The sequence below is a fragment of the Lactuca saligna genome, chromosome 5, assembly GCF_052625555.1.
Source record: "Lactuca saligna cultivar CGN05327 chromosome 5, ASM5262555v1, whole genome shotgun sequence".
In the NCBI taxonomy this organism is placed as follows: domain Eukaryota; kingdom Viridiplantae; phylum Streptophyta; class Magnoliopsida; order Asterales; family Asteraceae; genus Lactuca; species Lactuca saligna.
Window position 1 is genome coordinate 231,128,396 of NC_136421.1, and position 11,095 is coordinate 231,139,490.

The window sequence follows — 11,095 nt, forward strand, 5'->3', positions numbered from 1 at the left end:
TTAAAGTTACATGTTCTAAAGAAAACATTCAAGTTTATAGTGTGTCGATTACAATTTTTCATTAAAACGTTGGTTATAATATTGAGTTGAAAGACTTTTTGCATATTCAAATGTTTCTTAAAAACCAGACTTATCATGTTTTAAAGGGAAAGGGTTCGACATGTTTCATAAAAAATTAAAAACAAAAACCCAAGGTACCATTAGTCAAAGCATTAAGTCACTGTTAAGCAAATTCCGAAAGACACTTTTATTTTTAAAGTGGTCATTGAAACCTTAACAAATAAATGATCCGTGTGTAAAAAAGTAGCCATATAACCTTTAAAATCATTTGAATATGCTTTATAAAATATAATTTAAAAAGATAAATCTAACAAATGCAAAGGGATAGGAGGACTTTCTGTTTGCTGCATTTAATTTTATTTGGGCAAAATTGTAATAGTATTCCATTCTGGTTTTGTTTGTGTATATTCAGATAATCATTTGCGAATGGATTTCAACATTAAATCTTAGAAGTAACGAAATAGCCTTTTTTTTTAATTAAAATGGCAACTTGTATATTGGTATTGAATGTCAAATGAGAGCAATTGAATGCAAAATATCAAAAGTAGAATGATAATATGCGTAGATTCTGAAACTGTAATGGTTTGAAACATAAGTGTAAGAAAAGAAATATGTTATTTGTCAGGAAACTCATGAAAAAAAAAACGATCATAGAGTGTATGTTAAATAATAGTAGTTGAGGGTTATTGTATAAAATAAAGGGTGTTTGTTTTTATACATCAGTTGTACTAAAACAAAATACAGAAACTGATGAAAAGAATGCTACCAATTAGTCTGAAAAAACTTACCTGATATATAATTATGGATGTTTTGCAGGATTAACAGGAGGAAGAAGGATTAACAGGAGGAAGAATTCAATGGTAGTTCATGTTTGAACCGAATAGATGAATAGAAAGTTTACGAAGCAGATTGAAGTAACAAAGGCAATATAAGTATCGCAAATGTTTTTGAAAGACGAAGAAGACATAATCTGGAATTTAAAGAAGATATATTTCACGTATAGAGGTATATTTATACATATAAAAGTTATTATTTTAATATTTTTAGAATTTAACTCCGGATTTTATGCATATATTGTTATTTAAATTGTATTGGATATTATTTTGTACCTGATTTTATGGGATTTAATAGACTCTAGATCAATTCAAAATAAATATAGGATTTGCATTTAATAATGGATTACATAAAATCACAAATAAATGTGTTATATGGACGAAATTAAAAAATTATTAATGGTATTGATATATTTGACTTGAAGATGCAGTGTATAGTTTATTTTATTAACAGATTTTTGCATATTTTTTTTGAAAATCAATTTATTTATTCAAATTTTATTAATGCATCTTTTTGTTACACATTTTTCGGGATTGTATTATGAATTACATGAAAGGACTTGAAAATGGAGATGAAGAAAAGAACCGGGAAAAAACAAATTTTGGGGTATGGGAGTTTGACATGTGACACTCTTCTACTTATTTTCTTCAGCTGCGACTCTAATGGAGGTAATGCCATGTGGTTTGCATATATTTTTTTAGAATAAGTTTAATAATACTTGGGAGTATCATTTGTCATTTGCAACATGCATGACCTTAAGCTTATTATCTATGGTTAGAAAATTTAATTTCTCTTCGGCTTTATTAGTTTGATAAATTGTATATACAAATGAAGTAAAATTTATTCTCCAGGTTTTAATCTAAAAACATTAATAAAAGTTTATTATCCAAATTTTAATGTAGAAACAATATTTTAAATTTGAAATCGTAATAAGTAATAAAAAATTGAAAAAAAATTATTATTTTTAAAAAATTTACATTGTATCAACAACTGTTTTATGTTGGTTTAAAATGAATATATCAATGGACTCGAATTAACATTGTTATAAATATTTTTTGGTAATATATCTTTTTAGAATAATTTTAATAATACTTGGGAGTATCATTTGTCATTTGCAACACGCCTGACCTTAAGCTTATTATCCATGGTTAGAAATTTGATTATTTGACTTTGACATTAAAAGTAAAACAATAAGTATAAATTTTAGTCTATCACAACTTTAAAAAAGAAGGCAGTAAAACGATTAGGAAAAAAGGATAATAAATAATTCATGAAATCTCAATTAAAATGGATTTAATGAACATGTAACACATAAGAACATGTACAATTTGTTACAAATTCACATACAAAAAAAAAAATCAACAATGTAATATAATTCGAAAAGAAGAGATAGACCAACCTTTGCAGATTTGATGCAGTAAAAACAATTTTTCCATAAAAGAAAAAGTAAGTAAAACTTGGTTGAAGAAAAATAGGAGACTGTGAACGAGGAACACAAATAAAGACATGTTTGAATTGATATTTCTTCTAATTCATCTTGGACACACCTTTTCATGAACATGCCATACATATTTACACTTTTCTTTCCATCTAATACAAATATGTAATAATAGTAATGTAGTATTTCAAGATTTTGTAATGAAAGGTGCATCAGGTCATGTAGCTACCTGCTAGTTGGTGTTTCATAGACTGTTTATATAGAAACACATTGAGTCTGAGATTTAATCAACATAGTTATAATAATATGTCATTGAAATCACCCAAAAAATACATTCCAACGATGATAGTAATAATAAAATAAAAAACAAAATGAAATAAATTTAAATGAACCATTATCTTAAAATTTGTCCCATAACAAACTTATTTCGACCAATCATTGTACCAAATAACTAAAACAACTTTAAAAACCAAAGCAACCCATCTCAAAAATTCAACTTGTTTTTTGAAAACATAAAACAACTCACTTTTCCACTTTAGGAACTAAAAGTGTATTTCCCTATTTGATTGATTTTCTTTTAGATTTTGTCGAACTCGAATCACCTCCAGAATCAACATCATAAATGTCATGGAGGTTGCGCTCCAAATCAATTGACATTTTCAGCGGACTGGTTACAGATGATTTATCAACTGTTGATGGAGTAAAACTCTCATCTGTTTGTGATATGACATCCTAAATTAAAAAAAATAATAATAAGTTGTCATTTGGAATATATAAATATTAATGAAAGTTAATATAGGAATATAAAATACCGTTTGAACATTCTAAACAACATCATCTGATTCGAGGGGTATTTCATTTAAGGACACTGATTGAGTAGTCTAGAAAATAAAATGGACATATCCAAAACGTTATGTATATAAATAAAAAAAAACAAATATAAAGGATGATCATTAAACGTTATGTACCAAAATTTATAGTTTACTTTCCAAATGGGAAACAATGTCCACATCCTCTGTAATTTTAACAACGATGTAGATATTATTATAGTTTTTAACGTTGTAGGATGTAATATCTACAAGAAACGCAAATTTGCGGTTTTTCAATACGTTCATTTGGTTTGGAAAAAGTTGCATACTGTCTCCCGCCAGTAAGAAGTCGTTTAATATATTAAAACAAAAAAAATGTTATTTGATAAAAAAAAAAATTTAGAATAAAATAGTATACCTCTTCATGTAATTTTTTCAACTCATATACACTTATATCCAACAATCTTTTTGCTCCCTATCAAAAAGAGTAAATCCAATGGTGCCGGTATGATCTTGCACGTTGATTGGAATTATATACCTAAACAAAAAAGTATTAGATTAATATTAATTTTGTTGAAATAGTGAAAAGAATAATTAATATTAATATAAGTAGATATGTGTTTACTTTAAAACAACATGAAAATTCTCGTCATTGCAAACTGGATCTTTACACCGAATAACAACACTTTCTGAGATGTTGTCGGGGGCAGTATAAGACAAATTTGGTTAGGGCACTTTGTTTTTCTTTTTCCCACATTTGTAGCACACTTCATAACACCAAGGTAGATTCTGTCTTATATTGACAATCTTACCAACTAATACAAATTTCATTGCCTGTATAAAATAAAATGTAAAATTAACAGAAAAACCACAAAAAAATGTAAATAAAATCAAAGGATATAAAATAAAGAAACATACTTTGAGTGGTTTTGTGATCTCAGAAATGGTTTTTAAAGGAAATCCCCTTTAAAATCATCTATGTACGAAGAAGCGTAACTTGGCAGCGTAGTTATGCTTTTTTCCGGCGTACCTCCATTAACATTAGCTTTCAATCTGTAATGTTTTAAGTTATATTATTAATTACAATAGATTGAATTGTTATAATTTTAAACACAATATAAAATTTTTAAAACATTTTAAATATATATTAAAATAGACTAACTCTTTTTTGAAGTCATTAATCTCATCAATTTCATAATTAATGAACATTTTTGTTACATCATAGTGACTTTTTGCTTGACCTATTCATGTAAAAACAAATTAATCAATAAAAGTAGATTGATAAAAATAGTTAAATATATATAGTTTCACTACAAACCATCCCAAATGTTAAGTTTAACAAACTGCATCACTATAACAACAGAAGTAACCATGGGGTTACTTTTCAAGTACTGTAACAATTAGTGTGCTTGACTTCCAAATATAGTGATTTGCAAGTGTACAAACCTAAATAAAAAAATAATTTAATTAGTAATTTGGATTGGTTGTTATACTAGTAAAAAATATGAATAAAAATAACATAAAAAATTTATTTTTGCATAATCTCACTCTAAGTTGCTTAGTGTAATCTTCATGTAATGCCTTAGTGTGTTAGGATCGGATGCTTCAAGGGGACCAAATGAGACAATTTGTCCAATAACATCTACACAAGTTTAATAAAATAGAAGTAGATATTATTTAGTTGAATACTAACATAGTAACATGGATAATAAAATACACAAATTATAAAACTGAATGAAATAAAATTTAACAACTAACCAAAGAATGACTCTCTTGGGCAAGTTTGTTCAATGATAGAATTAGATTCAACAAACACAAAACCATTAACTGGACCTGAAAAATCCTCACATCTTTTTATAATAGTTTTCCAATCCAAAGTAATGGTTTGTCTTTGACCGGTAACACTAAAACCATTTTTCACAGTAGCCATATTGGGTTTTAAAATGATGTAACTTTGATATTCCTTTAACAGATGACCAAATCTGGAAAAATTTTGGTTAAATACACGAGACTGGTATTTTGTTCCATGCTCACCAAAATAAAAAAAATTATATATATTGAAACATATGTAATATTTAGTAGTTTTAAAAAAATATATAACAAACCTCTTCATCCATGACGATCATTTCAATGGATAAAATGATATTATTCCTTATGAAATTCCATATCTTTAAAACCCGTAGTTTGAGATGTGAATCATCATCCAAACTTTCAATGTCTTTTAGGTATACTTTATTACCTATATTCATTTCCTACAAAGATTTGATAGCATAAGAAATAAAAAAAAAAAAGAAAATAGCAACATATTATAAAAGTAAAACAAAAACTGTTTCAACCACATACACACAATAAAAAATTAAATCAATTATGATGAACATAGCAATATGAAATTTGCAAATTTAATTAATAGCATAAGAAATAAGAAATATGAAGATAGCAATATATTATAATATCAAAGAAGAAACTGATTAAACTGTTTTAACCATATTATAATTACACATCTTTACAATTCTATTGTTTATCAATAGTGTTTTTTCATCTACATACAGTAACATTTTGATATCCATATTATAACTGCATTTGAAACTTTATTGATATATGATTTTATCATGTTAAATCATGTTTATCATTTGTTTAAATTATCATTTGTTTATCCTGTTTAATTTAAAAACACTAACATGATATGTGAATTTTGAAATCTTGCAGGAAGAGTTATATGTGGAATATTCACAGATGCAATTGAAAGTCACAGAACATGATTAAGGGATTTTAAAAACATGGAGTACACGTTTTGAGGTAATATTTATATACACAGATACCTTTTGGTTACTTTTGTCTTTTAATGTTTTCACAATCCTTTCAAAACGAATGCATCTTTCTTTGAACGCAGAAACATTCAAACAAATAACAGTAGAGTGTATTGATTAAAAAAAAAAGTTTCAGACACAAACATGTACATACATACCTACGGTAACGGATACATACACAAAGAAATCAATAAAACGAGCAGTGAAGATGAAGGAAACAAATACATTAAAAAAAATGAGATAGCTTAGTGAACTGAATATGTAGATACAGTAACAGTTACATACAAAGCTTGATATAACGATTATGAAGCCTTCAAATTGATAAAAAAAAACAGATACATACACAAAGAAATTGATAAAAACAATAGTAGAAGGAGTCACCAGATTAATGAAATAGTTACCTTAAAGAAAAACAAAAGACGAATTGAGATGGTTTCCTGCAATTGATATCTCTTTTGCTCTGGAAATTGGAATCGCTGTGAATGAAGAAACCGTGATATTGTATTTAAAAAACAAAGATTAGGCAAGTTACGGTATTTAAGGAATTGATAAGCATTTACCTTTTGACAGATTCAATTATCGTATTTAATCAAATTATGATTATTTACCTTCCTTTTTTTTTATTTCAAATGCAGGAAACGGACGTCTTTAATGAAGGGCAAAACCGAAACTTCAGTTAATGTAAAATAGTGGGAAAATTCGATGGGGGAAGGCTCTATGACTGCCACGTGTACAAAATCTACCTATTTATTAGAATAGAGGATTAATAGTTTGGACCCAACAAAAATCATAAAGAAAAAGTAATAGCAAATTTTATAAAAATAGGTAAAAAATCGGGTTAAAAGGGTAAAAATCAAAAGGTTTGGATCGGTGTATTGATTTTGGAAAGGTTATATAATCAAAGTTTATAACAAAAGTAATGGCACCCTATAAAACTAAAGTCAAATTTACAAAAATAATTATTAATAACCGTTAAAACCATAAAATACATTATTGGCCCTTTACTTATATATTAATGTTTATTTTACTACCTTTCAATTTAAAAAAGTTTCAAATTAATATATAAGTTGATAATCAATCAGATACTATTAATATTGCATTTATGGTTATATATATATATATATATATATATATATATATATATAAATAATATTTTGTTTTCCTTCATTTAATTTTAAAAAAGTTTCTCTCTCTCTCTCTCTCTCTATATATATATATATATATATATATATAAAGTGTTGCAGAAGTCCTTAGATTTTCTAGGTCGGTCGAATAGCGAATAACGAGAAGTGAGTACCTGGGGAGTACTCGAATTGAGTAAATTATATAGAAATAAATTTGAGAAAATTATATATAATAAATATCATAAATTTATTAAATATTATAGAAAAATAGATGAATATCAATAACAGTTATAGTTTTTTATTAAAAAATATATAGAATTTCAATTTTGAATGATTTGACTAATTTTTTTCGAGTTTAATCGATTTTTCCCAAGTTGGTCGAGTTGGACCGAGTTTGACTAATTTTCTCTGAGTTGGACCCAAATTTGACCGATTCCGTGTTTTTTCCCCGATTATTAGATAATCGCCTCGGCATATACTTGATTCTGAGTTTTTGCCTAATTTTTAGATAAACTAATAATACAAATACTAATACAAATTTTGAAAACAAATAGGGAGTAATTTGAAACTATTTTAATATATAATAAAAAAAAGGTTAAAAACATATAAATTAAAACTATTTATATGGAATAATCGGAGATATTTATAAAAATTTAGGTGCTAATAAAAGACGGAAGTTTAAATCGGATGTCAATTCCTTTATTTTAATATAAAATAAAAAGATGTAATTGTAAATATAATAAACGAAAGGGGAAAATTGTGAACATATCATATGGGTAGAATAGATTTTAAAATAATATAAATATAGTCAACGTGTCAAATCAGTTGGTTAATTATGTAAATTTTGGGTGCGGATAAAACCCCCAGTGTGATGGCTTAGGATATTAATTTTGGAAAGATTGTATAAAAGAACCGTTGGAGTTGGAGATGGAAGTCAAAAGGTTTGGGTCGGTGTATTGGCGCTTAATATAACCTTTTTTTTCTTCTTCCCTCTTCCATTCTTCACTCATCCGCTCGCTGCTCTCCGAACATCGTCGGAGACTCATCCCGATCACTCCGCTCCCCTGAGACCCAAGCACCCAAATCCTTTGCAGGACACTCACAACCATGTCTATAATCCAAAGAACTTGTCAAGATCATTGTAAGTTTTCATTCTCATCATTTTCTCTTCTCTCGTTTATGTTAGTTCTCTAGGGTTTTTCTCTAATTTCGAGTTGAAATTCTCTCTGTATATAAGGACAAGAAAAGATCGAGGTTTAGTTGCTTTTTTTTTTTTCTTCTGATTGGCGGTTTTTTTAATCTGTAAAATCTGATATTCTAACTGCATTGTTGCACAAGTTGTACTGCAACATTAAAACAGAAGGAAACTACATAGTTTTTCTGTAGTTTTATCGATCGTTTTTAGGGTTTCCTTCTCTATCTCGTTATTGGGCTTTTTGTTTTTCTGTAAAACCTTGATTAAGCGGGTCTGGTAGCCTTATTTCAGATTGTGTTTCTGTGGTTTTGTTGGTCATTTGATAATGTCTTGTGTGGTTCGATGATTTTTTTGGGTCGTTTGATAATGTGTTTCAGATTCTGTCAGCATTCTTATGAATAACCAATATTATCAGATGATGATGTTCTAGTCAAATCTCTTTTTTATGGGTGTGTGATCATCAAATACTCCATCAGCTAATGTTTATTTTGTTTCTTATTTGGGATGTGCCCCTGTAAGATCATCAACAAACCAAAGAAACAGTAACACCAGAAGCTATCTAAGCCTAAGAACCCAAGATTCGTAACATACCAAATGTTCAACCTCCATCTGTTCGATGAAATGCCTGAGAAATCAGTTGAATCCCAGACTCCAAATTTGAACTAGGAAGTTGGTTGAGATGATTATGTTGGGAGTTTAACCTATAACCAAATGAAGTTTAGAAAATGCTCCATTGAGGAGGATGCTAAAGCAGCTATTGCTAACTTTGTATCAGAAGTTACACAGGTGGACTGAACTTACTTAGTTTTCCCTTATACATGTTCATATCAATTTATCCTTCTAGTATTTGTTAAATGTGCAGATACCTGAGATTCTTCGGTTGTTAAAGCATATTAAGAAGAAGCTGAAAGAAGTTTGATCAAAATGGTAAATTCTTTTGGTAGCAATTAATGATTTTAAACAATACAAACTGCAACTTTATAATTTTAACTAGACAATAGTACAATTCTTTTATGATATTTGGCATGCCATAAATATTACATATATTATAAGAGGAAGCTGAAAGAGTTGTTTTGCTTTGTTTTGAGGGTGAAAATGTTATTGGATCAAATTATGTAGAGAAATTCACAAGCCAAATTAAAATATTAAACAACTTATTGAGCTTTTAGAGATTCAATCAGGGAAAGGTAACTTAATGTTTGTATTATTAAATCAATTAGAAAGAAATAGAAGTGTTATTTGGTTCTAACTAAAAGTTGCATATAAAGTTGTGTGTTTTCTGTTTAATTAAGTTGGGATGAATTTGGTGTGTTGATTGTCAACCAAATACTGTATAATTTTTTTTTTTTTTTTTTTTTCTCATTCAAGTAGGTGACAGAGGAAAGGGTAAAAGAAGTTATCTGTAAGCTTTTCACTTAATTATACTGTCTGAAAGTTACACACAGTTGTAAGAGTTTAAATTTTGTCATTTTTAAATTATTAATTTATGTGGTGTGTGTATTCTTTTCAGACCATGAAGCTTTTGATCATCATGTTACATGTAAGTTTTTAAAAGTGTATTATTGCTCGTTCTCTCATTTAAATTACATGGCATTATTTATAATGAGTATGCAGAAATGAGAGACAACACTTGGAAGATGTTGATCATGAACCAAATCCATGGGAATTTTATGTAAGTGCTTTTCATGTGATACAATTTTGTTTCCATCTTTTCATTAAGTAAAACTTGAATTTTTTTGACCCTTTACCCAACAAAAGAGGATGTGGATGAGGTTCTTTCTGAAAAAAAAAAGAATAATTTTATTTAAGTAATTTTATTATCTATTGATAATAATAAACTCTTAAGTGGAAATTATTCCTTTGCTACATGGTTTTTGTTGATCATTTTTATTTATTTATTCAATTGATAATATTTTGCGTGTTTGGATGGGTTTTGAGAATGTATTTCAGATTCTCACATTTACCAAATCAGACCAATACTTTTTTTTCTTCTTCTCATTAACTTATCCATGTATCATCACATTTCTTATTTATTCTTTTTAATCAATTTCTTTCAGGGCTTTGTGGATTCTCACACTGTGATGTGAGGTTAATTATTATCATGGAATGATGAAAAAATCTTCAAAAATTTCACTTGAGTCAAATAACATAACCCCAAAATTTTGACTTTGTTGATTTCAATTATTATTTTGTCAAAGCATATGATTTGAGAAACCCATGTTTCATTTCATGTGTAGATATCTACCCTTGGTCACTACAGGTATTATCTACACTGATGTGCTTAAAGTCAAAATTATTTGAAGTTAATTTGGGTTCATTCTGAAATAGAATGTACTTCAAATATTATATATATACTATTAATCCTTAAAAACTTGATGAACAGTAACTTTTTTTCTCTTTCATATTTGGACACGGAAGTTTGTTGGCTTTCTTATTTTGCCACTGAAACTTCTATTTCTCAGTGAAACACAAACCACCTTACAACACGGAAGTTGTTCTTTTCATTGTAACGCCTCTATTTCTTTTGTGTTCTTATCTGCTTTGATTACCTCTCACCGCCCTCCTTGTCCAATACTATTTCTCTCGCTTTTCTTCAATTCCTTCTTCTTCTCTCTCCTCTCAATACATTATGGTAGATGAATTATTTCACTGATTCCTAATTTCCTTTGTACATCTACTATGTTACTTAAAGATTATACAGCACATTAAATGATTAAAGGCTTCTTTTCTTCCATAAGTTGTGTGATTGTGTGATACACCCTCTTTTTTCTTTTAATTTTCACCTTTAGAAGAGCCTCTTCTTTGTTTTATGCAGATTCAAAAACTTT

General features: G+C 27.9%; 2 long non-coding RNA genes across 2 annotated transcripts; both read left to right on the forward strand.

The window, feature by feature from the left end:
• Positions 1–1,430: 1,430 nt before the first annotated feature.
• LOC145047223 (uncharacterized) lies at positions 1,431–6,789 on the forward strand. Its single transcript, XR_013682164.1, has 3 exons — positions 1,431–1,562; positions 5,848–5,937; positions 6,584–6,789. It is a non-coding gene; the product is annotated as an uncharacterized LOC145047223 (long non-coding RNA).
• A 1,190-nt stretch (positions 6,790–7,979) lies between these two features.
• Positions 7,980–10,518, forward strand: LOC144998582 (uncharacterized). The gene is made up of 7 exons (XR_013660373.1): positions 7,980–8,213; positions 8,787–9,053; positions 9,130–9,194; positions 9,639–9,669; positions 9,778–9,807; positions 9,882–9,939; positions 10,325–10,518. It is a non-coding gene; the product is annotated as an uncharacterized LOC144998582 (long non-coding RNA).
• The last annotated feature ends 577 nt before the right edge of the window (positions 10,519–11,095 follow it).